The following is a 15072-nucleotide window of genomic DNA, read 5'->3' on the forward strand; positions in this document are numbered from 1 at the left end:
AAAAACTTGCTCCTTACTCCTCTTATACAAATATATTGCTTATATGTTTATATTCTATGAAACATCTCTTCTGCATTAATTTGGAATATACCCTTCACTAACCTCTATGTCTCAACCATATCACTCCTGCTCCTCCTCCTCTGCTTATCCACTAGACTATGCAATTGTCATTCCTTAAATCTTTATATCCAGAATTCCAGAGAGTGATCCCATATTAGTTACTCTTCTATGGATCCTCTCCAAAATATCTTCATTACCTTGAAAACCAGATGGTAAAATCTATGCACAGTATTCCAAATGCAACATTGTTCTCCTTAACTGCCATAATCAATTTTGTTATTCTCACAATCTTGTGATATCGTCAGGTCCCATATGACCACCATTTCCTTCAACCTACCCCACTGATCAAATACACAGTATCTCATTCATCCTTACCTTCTAAATTTATAAAAAAAAAAAATTTTTTTTTTAAATCTGAAATTTGAAAGCTTGAGTTGGAAACTCCATCTTGTGCACAACTGGCCAATCTATTCAAATTCTTCTACAAAGCCACAGCATTTATTTCTGTTCTCATGGCAAGTGAAAGTTAAATGGATGAGTAGCATCATAAAGCAGGAGCAGTAAAAATATAAATTAAAAAATAAAACATTGTGGAGGGAATATAAAGTAAAAGGTCATCCACATATTCACTAAATTAGATTATGAGAGAAAATTAGCTAAGAAGGCCAAAGGAAATCCTGCAGTTTTTTCATTATGTAGCAAGAAAAGGAAGAATGATTATGGAATGATAACAATGCACACTCAAGCATTGCACAATATGATACATGCAATGATAAAATATCTTGATGACAGATCATCAGGATATACACTGCTTGGAAAGAAGTCAACAGATACTCCCATGGGAATACTGCAATGTGCCATGTAATGAGCTACATGTTTGTAGCCAGTATAAGTATATGGTGGAGCAGTTTCAAGGAGGCAGAGGGTTACAAGTGGGGTCCCACAGGGCTCAGTACTAGGATCTATATTGTTTAACCTTTATATCAATGACATTGCCAGTGGATTGCAAGGGGGTATTCAGTTGTTTGCAGATGATGCGAAGCTGGGAAGGATTATTAGTAATAGTGCAGATGTGGTAGCTCTGCAAGAGGATTTGAATAAGCTAGATAGATGGGCAAATGAATAGGGGGTGTCGGTTTAATGCAGCAAAATGTAAGGTCTTGAGGTTTGGGAAACATCGATGGGATGCTGCATACTCTGTGGGAGGAGTTATACTGGAGAAAGTAGGGGAGACAAGAGATCTGGGGTTGATCATTGATAGACACCTGAAATTTAGGGGATATATTGCAAAGGTGGTGAAGGTAACACAGAGGATTGCTGCAATTATGAGAAGGACACTGACCTGCAGAGATAAAAGGGTTATCATTCCGTTGTATAAGTCTCTGATCAGACCACACTTAGACTATTGTTCTCAGATTTGGTCCCCAGGATTTGAAGGGGATAAATTAACTGTGGAAAGGGTACAAAGATGGATGACAAAAGATGGCTTCAGGACTGTACAATTTTGGTTATGAGGCTCGGCTGAGGGAATGTGAACTGCAGAGTTTGGTGGATAGAAGAAGGAGAGGTGATATGATCGAGACTTTTAGACTGTTGAGAGGTGGTTATGGGAAGTTCTTTCGCTTGGTTGAACAGCTGGAAGGAGTGATGACAAGAGGCCATCCCTGGAAGTTACGAAAGGAAACTGTGAGCAAGAGGGCGAGGAGTGGTTTCTTTGCATGGAGGGTGGTTGAACTGTGGAATGCATTGCCTGATGGGATGGTGAGAGCGAGAACGGTCAATGAGTTTAAGGAGTGGTATGATAGACTTTGTGTTTCTTAGGGGGGACCTCCCCTCGATGAGTCTTGACAGACTTTATGTTCTTAAGAAGGACCTCCCACGATGAGTCATTTGATTCCATGGAGGCCTGAATAATAATAATAAATAATAATAATAATAATAAATTTGAGAAAATGATACTCCCAAATCAGTGCATCTGTGTAAAATGGCTGCAAGAAGGGAAATGATTGAGATTAAAAGATGCATTTGGATAGGATGCAACATTGTAGGCCTGTCTGTTCAACAAATTGGGCCATCCCAGGTCAATAGTCAGTGGCCCCTGTGCTTCCATACTGAGATGGAAGCACACGGGGAGGCACCTGAAAGTGCTACTCACAGTGGAAGACACACCACACTCACTGAATGTGACCATAGGGTGTTAAAACTACCATTCGTTGGCCAACACATTAAATGTGTGGAGTCCTGAGCATTGACTGGATCACCAATCTGCACAAAAACATTCAGAACCGAGGCTCACAATGTGGATTTCCATCCAAGGACTGCAATATGCAAGTCCCACATTACTTGAACCCACATGCAGTGTCATTTTCAGTGGTGCAAGCAGCATGTGCAGTGGGATGTGGAAGCTTGGAAAGCTGTATTATGGAGTGGCAAATCAAACTACACCCTCCACTGAACAGATGGATGGATGTGGGTGTGGTGGATGCTTAGTGAACATCTTTTACCAGAGTGCATAACCCCAACTATGAAATTCGGAGGTAAGTGGTGTGATGGTATGGTCCTGTTTTGGCCTCAGACCTCTGTTGTTTGTAGCGTTATGAACATTGAATTCTGAGAGGTATCTGAACATTCTGGATAATGCAATTCTTCCTACTTTATGGTCATTTTATGGAACTGGCCACTGTCTCTCAACAAGATAATCTACCATGTCATAAGGCTGCTGCTGTAACTGATGGTTTGCAGACATGAATATCACCACACTTGATTGGCCTACACAGAGCCCTGATCTCGATCTTATTGAACATCTGTGGAATGAACATGAGCATCAATCTCGATCACGGGTCAGCAGACTGCGGCTCTTTGGGTACATACATGTGGCTTTGAAGTAAATTGAAAATAAAAATAAAACTATCATAGTTTCATTTATAAAATTTTTAAAGATTAAACAGAGGGAGTGGAGGGGATGGTTGAGCACATGGTAGGCAGGGCAGCCAAACAAAGTGACTAATTAGGATTGGGTTTTAGGGTGCCTCGGCATCTGAGGTCATTTGCAGAGCAACAAAGTGACTAATACGTGATCGTGTTAGCATTTCAACTCAACTGGCAGCTTGCTTTTATCTTTTAGTCTCGTGATTTCCGAAAAATATATAAATACTAGGGTTAACTCACAACACACTTTTTCCAAGTATTACTTAGCACTTCTGAAGATATATCGAGCCTTGGTTGAAGGAGGAAAACCTTCAACAATAAAAATCAATAAACAACAAGCAATTGGTTGAAATGTGGTCATGTGGATAACAGTGTTCACTTCAAATATGACAAAACAGCAAGGGACGGTGAAAGCAATAAAACCATATTGTTGTTCATTTTACACCTCTTTTATTACTTGTCATTCTGCCACTACAAATTAAAACAGTGGCAGAATGTTCATTCCATGAACATTCTGCCACTATTTTTATTTTTATTTTTTTAAGTATCCATTTTATTTCAATAATTTTTACTTATTCAATTTTAATTTGTTTTGTTTGAATAATTAAAATATATAGATTTATTTGGTTAATTTAAGTCTACCTGTGGACCACTTGTCTCATCGTTCTGGACCACCTATGGTTCGCTGACCATAGGTTGAGGAACACTGCTATAGAGCAGTGGTAGCGAACCTGTGGCACGCCCGAGAATTTTGCTGGCACATCAACGATGTTCATATGATATCCTTTTATACGCTTATAAATTATTCCACTTTTTTTTAATTGTTACAATACATACAAGTTAATTTTTTTTTACAGGAGAGAGCAGCTATGAAGACATGAATTTGATTGGTGTGGTATTAACAAAAGATCATGCGACCCAAAGACAAATGGAACTGACAATTTTTGAGTTGAAATGCTAATTCTCTTCAACTGAATTCCATAACAGCTGCAACTGTCATAACACCATTCACTATATATTTCTTAGTTTTAAGACATTCACGATGGAGTGTCGTTTATCATTCCGACAGAACTTCTCATTACCGGCAGGTTAAACTCATATAAAGTTTCAACCCTTGGTTGATTTTTATTGCCTTGTTTGCATTTGAGCTGGAAGGGGAACTCGCACAAGCATTATATGGCATGTTTCAATTCGTGGTAGAATTTTATTTGAAGTTAGCCTTTGTGATCTGCCATAATGACATTGAGAATTTCAAATGCAGTCAAATAAACACTTATTTCATGTAATTGAAAAGTTACATGAAAATATGGACATTACATGGACAATAATTTTAGTTAGATACTGTGTTTCCAGTGCAACATATGGTTTTACTTGCCTATACAGGGTAGTTTCTGTGAGAGGGGTACATGTGATTCATTAGTTAGTGCCGTTTTTATTCCAGCTGTCTCTAATTGCACTATTTGTTGAGAAATATATTACACAGACTGCAAAAGTCTCTCTACTTTATTCAGGGATACAACAAAACTTTTTTTTTCTTGCATCTACAGTATATAATAGTTGTTGGGGGAGGGCATGTTTTTTGTGTGGGAGGTATATATGCAAAACCTTTTAATGTCTTTTTTCATAAAGTGAAATCAGGGGTGCCAGTTATACGCGAGGGCAAGTTAAATTCGAGAGTAAGCATTCACCGACAAGTTGAAATCCTTCTGCTGCTTCTCCTGCTCCGCTGACTTCTATGGTGAGTTACAATGCATAAATATTTTTCACGCTACCGCTTTTTTTTTTTTCTTTCAAGCCAACATCATTAAAAACAATTTAATAATACAATAATCAATAATTTTATGCTGAATAATATAAATTTTTGGTGATCAGAATGGGATATGTCAATGAAACTTACCACAAGTTCATTTAATGATGTTGGCCTGAGAAAACTACAACATTGAATCACTAGTCCTGTGATTGATAACTAATTTAAATGCATACTTTTATATTTGTCAACATGCTACACCGTATACATAAGTGTATTAATACTCTTTATGATTATGCAATAATTAATTTTCTCCTCTACATATGCTTGTGAGTCATTATTTTCCGAAACGAATTTTATAAAAGACAGTTTAAGAAGTAGAATGACTGATGAATCTAGTTCCTCGTGTGTATTACTAAAAGTGACAAAATATGAACCTGATATAAAGCATTTGAGATCTAATGTACAACAGGAAAAATCTCATTAATAAATTGATAATAGGTTGATATTGATTTGTATACGACAATGTCTATGTCAAATTATGAGTTCATTTTTATGAAATTCTATGTTAATTTTTAAACTTGTCACAATAAAATTCTGCAATTTATTTTGTATTAATTAATACTAATTAATAATTCCGAATAATGATATTATGTATACTGAGCCTCAGTAAACAAAAGAAATTTCTTGGAAAACACAGCGAAATATAGACAAACCAGAGAAATAACAAATTTAAGGGATGATTTGCTGCTCCATCAAACCATATTTATTCCTGAAATACTCTCTCTGTCTCTGTCTCTCTCTCTCTCTCTCTTCATAAGTTTCTTTTTTTAATTATGCCATCATAAATTCACTTATTCATGTTCAGAATTTATAGGATTGTGCTATTTGCTCTACCCAGCAAATTATAGGACACACATATCACAAATGATAATTATTAATTATCCGTTACCATTAATGAAAGTGTTTCTACTCACACTTATTTTTTCCTATTCTTACATGTCATATAGATGATGGTTCACATATTTTCATCTTTCAGTATTTCTTCTTCTTCTTCTTCTTCCTAACATGGAATTTAGGCCAAGTGGCCTGTTCTGGTCTCATGCCATCTCTTTCTTGGTCTTCTGATTCTTCTTTTTCCACTTATTTTGTATCTGTATAATATTTTTGGTAGTCTGCTGTTGTCCATTCGATTTTAATGTTCTAGCCATTTTTGTTTATACTGTCTTATGTAGTAATTAATTGGTTTTATTTTCAGGGATTGCAAGATTTCTTCATTTGTTTTGTGGTCCCACTTGGTATATCCAGCTGTTTTTCTGAGGAACTTCATTTCTGCTGTTTGAATTCGTTTTTCATCTTTCCTTTTCATGGTCCATGTTTCACTTCTGTATAGTAGAGTTGGTTTTGACAAGACATTATATAGTCTGAATCTGGTGTGTTTTTGTACTAGGGATGGCTTAAATATATTATTTATTATGCCATTTACTTTGACAAAGTTTGATATTTTAGTGTCTATGTCATGTTCTTCTTCGTATGATAGATCACATCCCAAGTATTATTATTTTATTATTATTATTATTCGTTACACCTCCGAGGAGTACGAAGACTCATCGCGGGAGGACACCGACAACTGTCTCAACCACTACACCGAACCTCTACTACGAATCATCTCCATCAATGCCATCTACCGCCCACCACCACTACCACAACTAGTATTTTTTGTCTGTAAATTGTGTGTGTTCTGAAGGGCCGATTTGTCTGTATGCAGGATGAAAAACCCAAGTTTCCGGGAGAAAAAACCCTGCTACCTCCGTATGAGATTGGCTACCTCACCTTCGATTGAAATCGTCCAGATAAAGATTCCTCCCGTCGCAACGAGAATCGAACTTAGGCCTATTCCAATCGAAGGTCGCAATGTATCTGAAAGTGTTTACTTGTTCTAGTATTTTATTATCTATCACTATTTTAGTTCTTATTGGATTTTCTCCTTTGAATGCCATTATTTTTATTTCTTCTTTAGATATTGTCATATTATATTGCTTTGAGATATCATTTAATGATTTTAATGATCTTTGTAAGTAATCTTCTGATGAAGCTAATACTATTTGATCATCTGCAAATAGTAGCGTATCTATCTTCATTTGCGGGGTCATTTGTATACCAAATGAGTTATGCTGTTTCCAGATTGTTAATATTTCATATATATATATATATATATATATATATATATATATATATATATATATATATATATATGTGAAAATAAAAATAAAAATCTGAAAATAAACCCCAACTCAACATCACCAGAGTTAAAGATCGGTACTATCAACGTAAGAAGCCTGAATGGCAAAGAAATGGAGCTAGCTGAGGAATTAGATAAGTACCAGATTGACATAATAGGGGTGACTGAAACAAAAAAGACCAAAACTGGTGAGATCTTTCTGAGCAATAAATACAAAATGTTATATTCAGGCAATGACAATCAAAGAAAAGAAGGAGTAGCCATAGTATTCAACACAAAATACGAGGCTAATCTTCTTGAATGGCAGTCAGTCTCAAGTAGAGTAATGTGGGCAAATATGAGAATAGGGAACTGGACAATGAGACTTATTTGTGCCTATGGTCCCACAGAAGGTTCTACTAAGGTAGAAGTGGAGCAATTTTTTGAGACTTTAGAAAAAGCAACTGACACAATGAAAAATGAAAAGTTGGTCCTTGTTGGGGATCTAAATAGCAGAGTAGAAAGTGATTGTGAGACATACAAAAATATTTTGGGAAAATTTGGAGAAAAGAGCAAAGCTAATAATAGTGGCAAATATCTGTTGGATTTCTGCTCAGGACATGGACTGGTTATTACTAACACCATGTTCCAACATAAAAATGTGCACAAATTCACATGGAGAGAAGAGGCTAGGAATAAGAAAAGTCTCATTGACTATGTTATTGTTGATAGTGATGTTTTCTCCCTGGTGCAGGACACCAGAGTGTACAGAGGATTTGAAACTGGAAGTGATCACTGTTTAGTCTTGAGCAGGATAAAATTGAATTTCATATTGAAAAGAATAACATGTAAGAAAGTTTTAAAGCGAATAAAAGTTGAGCAGCTCTCAGATGTGAAATGTAGACTAAAATACACAAAGATTATTGAAGAAAAAATGAAAGAGTTTGAGAACAGGAATCAAACCTTGGAGATTCAGTGGCAAACTCTGAAGAAAACATTGATTGATTCTGCCAGAGAGGCATGTGGTGAGGTTGTCTATAAGGATAAAAAAATCAGAACTCCCTGGTGGACACAGGAAGTTAAAGAGGCAGTGAAAGAAAAGAAGAAAGCATACCAAAAGTTCCTGTCAAATAAGTCAGCTTGTGCTCTTAGAGAATATAGAGACAAATGCAAGAATGCTAAACACTGCGTAAAACTAGCTAAACAAAAGTCATGGGAGGACTCTGGCAAGAATATAGAAAATAAATATCAAGAAGGTGGCAAAATATTCTGGAGGTTGTTGAAGAAGCTTAAGAATGGAGGAAAGAGTGCTGTAAAAGGAATTAGAGATGATAAAGGTGACATGAAAACGAGAGAAAAAGATATCCTTGAAGTATGGAGTAATTACTTTGAAAATCTGCTAAATGAAACAAGCAGTGATGACAGTACAGTGGTAAAAAACACTAACCAGGCATGCAGTCAGGAATACATATCCATACTTGAAGTAGAAAAAGCCATCAAAGGCTTGAAATGTGGAAAGGCAGCAGGAGTAGATGATATTCGACCAGAAATGCTAAAGTATGGTGGTATAAGAGTCTTACAGTGGCTGCACTGCATAGTTCAGAAAGCCTGGACAGAGGGACGAATTCCCGATGATTGGAGTAGAGCTCTCATAGTACCCATATATAAAAAGGGAAATAAAACTGCATGTGAGAATTACAGAGGTATTTCCCTACTGAGTGTTCCTGGCAAGATCTATGCAAGTATACTTGAGAAACGGTTGAGAAAAATTGTGGAAGAAAAGCTTGGTGAAGAACAAGCTGGATTCAGGCCAAATAGAGGCTGTCAGGATCAGATCTTCACTTTACGACAAATAGTCGAGAAAGCATGGGAATTTAACAAAGATCTGTATTTAAGTTTTGTAGATCTGGAAAAGGCATATGACAAGGTGCCAAGAGGGAAGCTATTCAATACACTGCAGTTATGTGGTGTCAATGGGGCATTATATTAAGCAATACTTAGTCTTTATTTGAGTTGTAAGTCAGCAGTTAAAATTGAAGGAAGTACAGGAAGATGGTTTAATGTTAAATCTGGTATGAGACAAGGATGTACATTATCCACTCTGTTATTCATTATCTATATGGATCACATTATGAAGGAAAGTGGTATTAAACATGATATCAAAATTGGAGATGTTAATGTCAGCTCTTTGTTTTATGCGGACGATGTTATACTTCTAAATAAATCCGCTACAAGTCTGCAAGATTCTCTGACTAAATTGAATAGCTGTTGTAATAGATATGGTATGAAGGTAAGCAATAAAAAGACAAAAACAATAAAAATAGGCAGAATCATTGAAAATGTCAACTGTGTTGTGAATGGAGAACCTGTGGAACAAGTAAAACATTTCAGCTATTTAGGCACGATTTTTACTGAAGATGGTAAATTAAATATAGAAATAGACAACAGAATCAGCAAAGCTGGTATGGTGGGAAGTCAATTGAATAAATTCATATGGAATAAGAGAGAAATTAGTCAGAACACTAAATTATCTGTATACAAGACAGTGTTCAAACCAGTTTTAACTTATGGATCTGAGAGCTGGGTCAGAAGTAAAACACTTGACCAAAGACTAGAGACCACAGATATGAGAGTCCTGAGAAAAATTATAGGCGTGAACAGATGGCATCAATGCAGTATCATATTAAAAATGAGGATATTAGGAAAGAACTTGACATTGTCTGCATCCAGGAATGCATTAGCAGAGCTAATCTCAGGTGGTATGGGCACTTAAACAGAATGGGCGAGGAAAGATTAGCAAAACAAGTGTTCTTTGCAAGGTTCGCAGCAAAACGACCCAGAGGAAGACCAAGATATAGGTGGATTGATACGGTACAAAGTGCTTTAGATGATAGAAATATAAGAGCTGATAATGTTGGAGTCTTGACAAGTAACAGACTGATTTGGAGGAAAATTGTAGATAGGAAATTAATAATGATGTAATTTTTTTTCATGTAGTACTATCATATCCTGTACACCCCTTGAGGGTACATGGCAGGAATTTGATGATGATGATGATGATATATATATATTGAAAAACAGAGGTGAGAGGTTACATCCTTGTCGTACGCCTCTTGATATATCTTTCCATTCTGAGATGTGTTCTAATTTAACTGCTATTTTATTACCTATATATATTTCTTGAATAGATTGTAAAAGTTGGTTTGGTATGTTTAAATCGGTTAATATTTTAAACAACTTTTGTCTACTAATTGTCAAAGGCTTTTTCATAATCAATAAAGGCCACATGTGCTTCTTTTTGAAATTCTCTTCTCTTTTCTATTAATAATTTTAAAGTAAAAATTGGATCTATGCAGGATCGGCCCTTTCCCTTTCGGAAACCATTTTGTTCTTCTAGTAATTTGTCTTCTACAACTGCTTAGTTTCTCTTTTAATATTCCTGCATATATTTTACATCCTGTATTCAGCAGGCTAATTCCCCTATAATTATTGCAATTGTCTTTATTTCCTTTTTTATAGATTGGGATAACCAGTGCTTTTTTCCAAGAGTTAGGGGTTTTTCTCGGACATCCAAACCATATTAAAAAATTTCAGACGTCTTTCATTAAATTTTTCACCTGCATTTTTGTATAGTTCTATATTTACATTGTCTTCTCCTGGTGTTTTCCTATTTTTATTATTATTATTATTATTATTATTCAGGCCTCCAAGGAGTCAAAAGACTCATCGAGGGAGGTCCTTCCTAAGACATAAAGTCTGTCAAGACTCACTGAGGGGAGGTCCCCCCCTGAGAAACACAAAGTCTATCATACCACTCTTTAAACTCACTGACCGTTCTCGCTCCCACCACTAAATCAGGCAATGCATTCCACGGCTCAACCACCCTCCACACAAAGAAACCACTCCTTACCCTCTTGCTCACAGTTTCCTTTTGTAACTTCCAGGGATGGCCTCTTGTCATCACTCCTTCCCACTGATCAACAAAGCGAAAGAACTCCCCAGTGTCAACCCTGTAACCACCTCTCAACAGTTTAAAAGTCTCAATCATATCACCTCTCCTTCTTCTATCCACCAAACTCTGCAGTCCACATTCTCTCAGCCGATCCTCATAACTATCCTTGTACAGTCCTGAAACCATCTTTGTCATCCGTCTTTGTATCCTTTCCACAGTTAATTTATCCCCTTCAAATCCTGGGGACCAAATCTGAGAACAATAGTCCAAGTGTGGTCTGATCAGAGACTTATACAATGGAATGATAACCCTCTTATCTCTGCAGGTCAGTGTCCTTCTCATAATAGCAGCAATCCTCTGTGTTACCTTCACCACCTTTGCAATATGTTCCCTAAACTTCAGGTTTCTATCAATCATCAACCCCAGATCTCTTGTCTCCCCTACTTCCTCCAGTATAACTCCTCCCATAGAGTATGCAGCATCCCATCGATGTTTCCCAAACCTCAAGACCTTACATTTTGCTGCATTAAACTGACACCCCCATTCATTTGCCCATCTATCTAGCTTATTTAAATCCTCTTGCAGGGCTACCACATCTGCACTATTACTAATAATCCTTCCCAGCTTCGCATCATCTGCAAACAACTGAATATCCCCCTGCAATCCACTGGCTATGTCATTGATATAAAGGTTAAACAATATAGGTCCTAGTACTGAGCCCTGTGGAACCCCACTTGTAACCCTCTGCCTCCTGGAAACTGCTCCACCATACACAACTCTCTGATACCTATCAGACAGCCAATCCTGAATCCAGTTGACCAATCTGACATCCAGACCCATGTGCTGCAACTTAAATATCAGCTTATCATGTGGCACCCTCTCAAATGCCTTCGCCAAGTCTAAGAAAATTGCAGTATATGCCTTTCCCTCATCTAATGTTCTTGTAACTTTATTATAAAAGGCTAGCATATTGCTAAAACAAGAGCGTCCTTTCACAAATCCATGTTGATTCTCACAGATAACATTACCCTCATCTGCCCAATGCTGTACACGGTCCCTCACTACTTTCTCCAAGATCTTAACAACTACTGATGACACACAGACTGGCCTATAATTAGACACTTCCAGTCTGTTACCACCCTTATGCAATGGCACTATCTTACCTTCCTTCCATTCCCTGGGCACCTTTGCCAAAGCCAGACTTTCATTGAAAAGCCACGTTAAAGGTACTGTCAATTCCCTAGCACATTCTCTCAAAACTCGTGGCGGAATACCATCCAGTCCCACAGCTTTACTGACATCCAGAGTACTCGGTATCTGAAACACACTCTCCTCCTGTACCTCCAGACCTCGTACCAGTCCTATCCCTCTAGCATTAAAACTGACTCCTCTAGGATGAAATATTCCAATAAAGTGTTCATTGAACAATTCCACTATGTCCTCTGCATCAGTCACTCTATTCCCATTTTTATCCCACAATATCATTCTTCCACAGTCATTTTTCCTCCTACTGGCCACATAGCTAAAAAATTCCCTAGGATTTTCTTTGGATCTTAGGGCCAATCTCCTCTCATATTCCAGTTTCGCTTTCCTTACCACACTAGTCACTCTTCTGGCCTGTGTCTTATATTCCTCATGCATCTCTTCACCTATCTCCTTATATCTCTTCCATAGCCTCTTTTTCGCATGCAATTCCTGTTTAATATTGTTTGTCATCCACTTTACTCCAAATTGTGTCCTCTTCTTCACTCGTGGTATACAACTTACCATTGCTGATAACAAATATTCTTTCACAATTTCCAACGCACTAGTGATATCCCGGCCTTCCAATTCCTCCCTCCATGAAACTTCCCGAAGTTGACGTCTAAGACTATTATAATCACCTGCCTTATAATTCCACATAAGTTCCCGTCTCTTTGATACTCCTGCATGTCTATTCATTTTCCAAGTCAACACCATATGGTCACTCTCTCCAACTGGTGGGAGAGACGTCAACTCAGTTATTATCAACTCTTCTGATGCTATAACCAAATCCAAAATTTTTGAACCTCTTGTTCCCTCTGTTACATGTTGCCTAAGACATTTGTCCCTCAAGAATTCTAGAAATTCCATTCCCCTATTGCTACATGCATCTTCCTCTCTCCAATTTATACTACTGAAGTTAAAATCTCCCATAACAATCATTCTTCTTGCACTTGCCAAACTTAGCTGTCTAAACATCTCCTGGTCCCCATCCTCTGTGCTCCTGGGTCTGTAGCAATACCCCACTAAATATCCTGTCTTGCCTACCTCTACCTCACACCATACGCTCTCAAAATCATTTGTCTCACTTCCTTCCAAATTCTCCACTCTTAGAGGACATAGGTCATCACTTATCATAAGCAGTACCCCACCACCACGCTTTCCCCTCCTATCCTGACGAAAAATGCTATACCCAGCGACTTCTATTCCTGTTGTTATATCCCCTTCTGTCAACCACGTCTAAGTGATCGCAATAATTTTTGGCCAGGCTGATGCTATCTGCGCCACCAATTCCTCTCCCTTATTCCGGATACTCCTGGCATTAGTATACAGCATATAAATGCCATTGTTTCTATACCCAGCATTATCTCTTCTGGACTCCACTGGGCTCAGTGTTACATGACATTGTCTCCCTTCTCCCAAGTATCCATTCCCACAAGAGGCCACCCCTGCTATCATCCTCCCTGGGACACACTGACTCGTTCAGAACAGCAATCTCTCCAGATGCCTACGTCCTTCCTCATTCAAATGTAAACGGTCTCTCACATACAACTCCTCTCTTTCCTCAAACACACTCCAGGCATCCACATATACCAGTCCTCTCTTGTCACACATTCTCGCTATTATGCCATTCAATATCAACGCTCTTCTGCTCAGGTCATCATTATCATACCTAGGCAACACGCACACTATATTTCCTCTCTCTGTCTTCTTCCGTACAGTCTCAAGCAAAAATCTCATATCTCTCGCTGCCCGACTTACATTACCACTCAAGTCATTCATTCCTACCATCACAATCATCTCATCCACCCTTTCACCTCTCTTAATTGCCATAGCCACCCTTTCTATTGTTCCTCCTGGCAAACACTCCTCACGCATCCTATCTTGAACACCACGGATCATTGAGTCACCATACATTATACCTCTTACCATTCATTCGCTCCTATTGTTTCCATTCTCTCCTCTTCTTTCATTCCCATCATCTTCTTTATTATAAGGTTTCTGTTGCTGCTTTTGTGAGAATTTGTTTCAAATTTTTCCATTCACTTGATTCATGTGTGGTTTCTGTTTTTAAGTTTGTGCATTTTTGATATTGTTGTCTAACTTGAGGATCCTATAATGAAGAAATTTTATAGCTTGGCTGGTAAGAATTTTCAATTCTATGTGTGTTTTAGCCACTTTGGTTTAAAACGAATTTTTGCTGATACCATATAATGATCAGAGTTTAATTCAAAGCCTCAATATGCTCTTACGTCTAAAATTAACTCCGCTAATTTAAAATTTGTGATAACGTAGTCAATTGCTGATTTGTATCCTCTGGCTGACCAAGTATATTTATGTATTTCCTTGTGTTTAAACATTGAATCCATTATTCTCATATTATTATAAATGACAAAATCGTGCAATCTGCAACCATTTTGATTACATGTGTATTTGCCAAATTTACCTATGTTTGTTTTGTATTTTTTTGTTTCCTATTCTGGCATTTAAATTCAAATAGTTGTAATATACAATATTGTTCTTTGTTCTTTAGGGATTTATGTACCATAATCATTATACCTGCTTTTGCTCTTTCTTCTTTTTTTACCCCACTGTAGATTTGTATATAGTTGTTTGTTTCTTTTGTACCTTTTTGTTTTTTCTTTGTTTCTGTTACTATACATATCTTTATGTTAGCTTGGTTTAGTTGTTTATCAAGTTCTTCTTTGTGTACAATGCTTCTCACATTCCATGTTGCAATCTTCATTATGTGTTCCTTTTTCCAATTTCGTTTACCATTTCCTGGGTTGTGGTCTTTTCCCCTGACAGTCTGTCTGGCTTTTCTTTGCATGAAACTTGAAAGTATTTTGAATTTCCCCAGGGCAGGTTACTAACCTGTCACTGGGTAAGTCCAGTGATAGGGCTGCTACCTAACGCCTCTGG

At 37.4% G+C, this 15072-nt stretch overlaps 1 protein-coding gene across 1 annotated transcript in view; it reads right to left on the minus strand.

Moving 5' to 3' along the window:
- The window catches only part of LOC150095751 (Na(+)/citrate cotransporter-like), a 371638-nt gene that overhangs the window by 197102 nt on the left and 159464 nt on the right, over positions 1-15072 (minus strand). The window lies entirely within an intron of this gene.

The sequence above is a fragment of the Typopeltis vanoorti genome, chromosome 20, assembly GCF_054136105.1.
Source record: "Typopeltis vanoorti isolate ZY-2024b chromosome 20, IOZ_Tvanoo_1.0, whole genome shotgun sequence".
NCBI classification, from domain to species: Eukaryota; Metazoa; Arthropoda; class Arachnida; order Uropygi; family Thelyphonidae; genus Typopeltis; species Typopeltis vanoorti.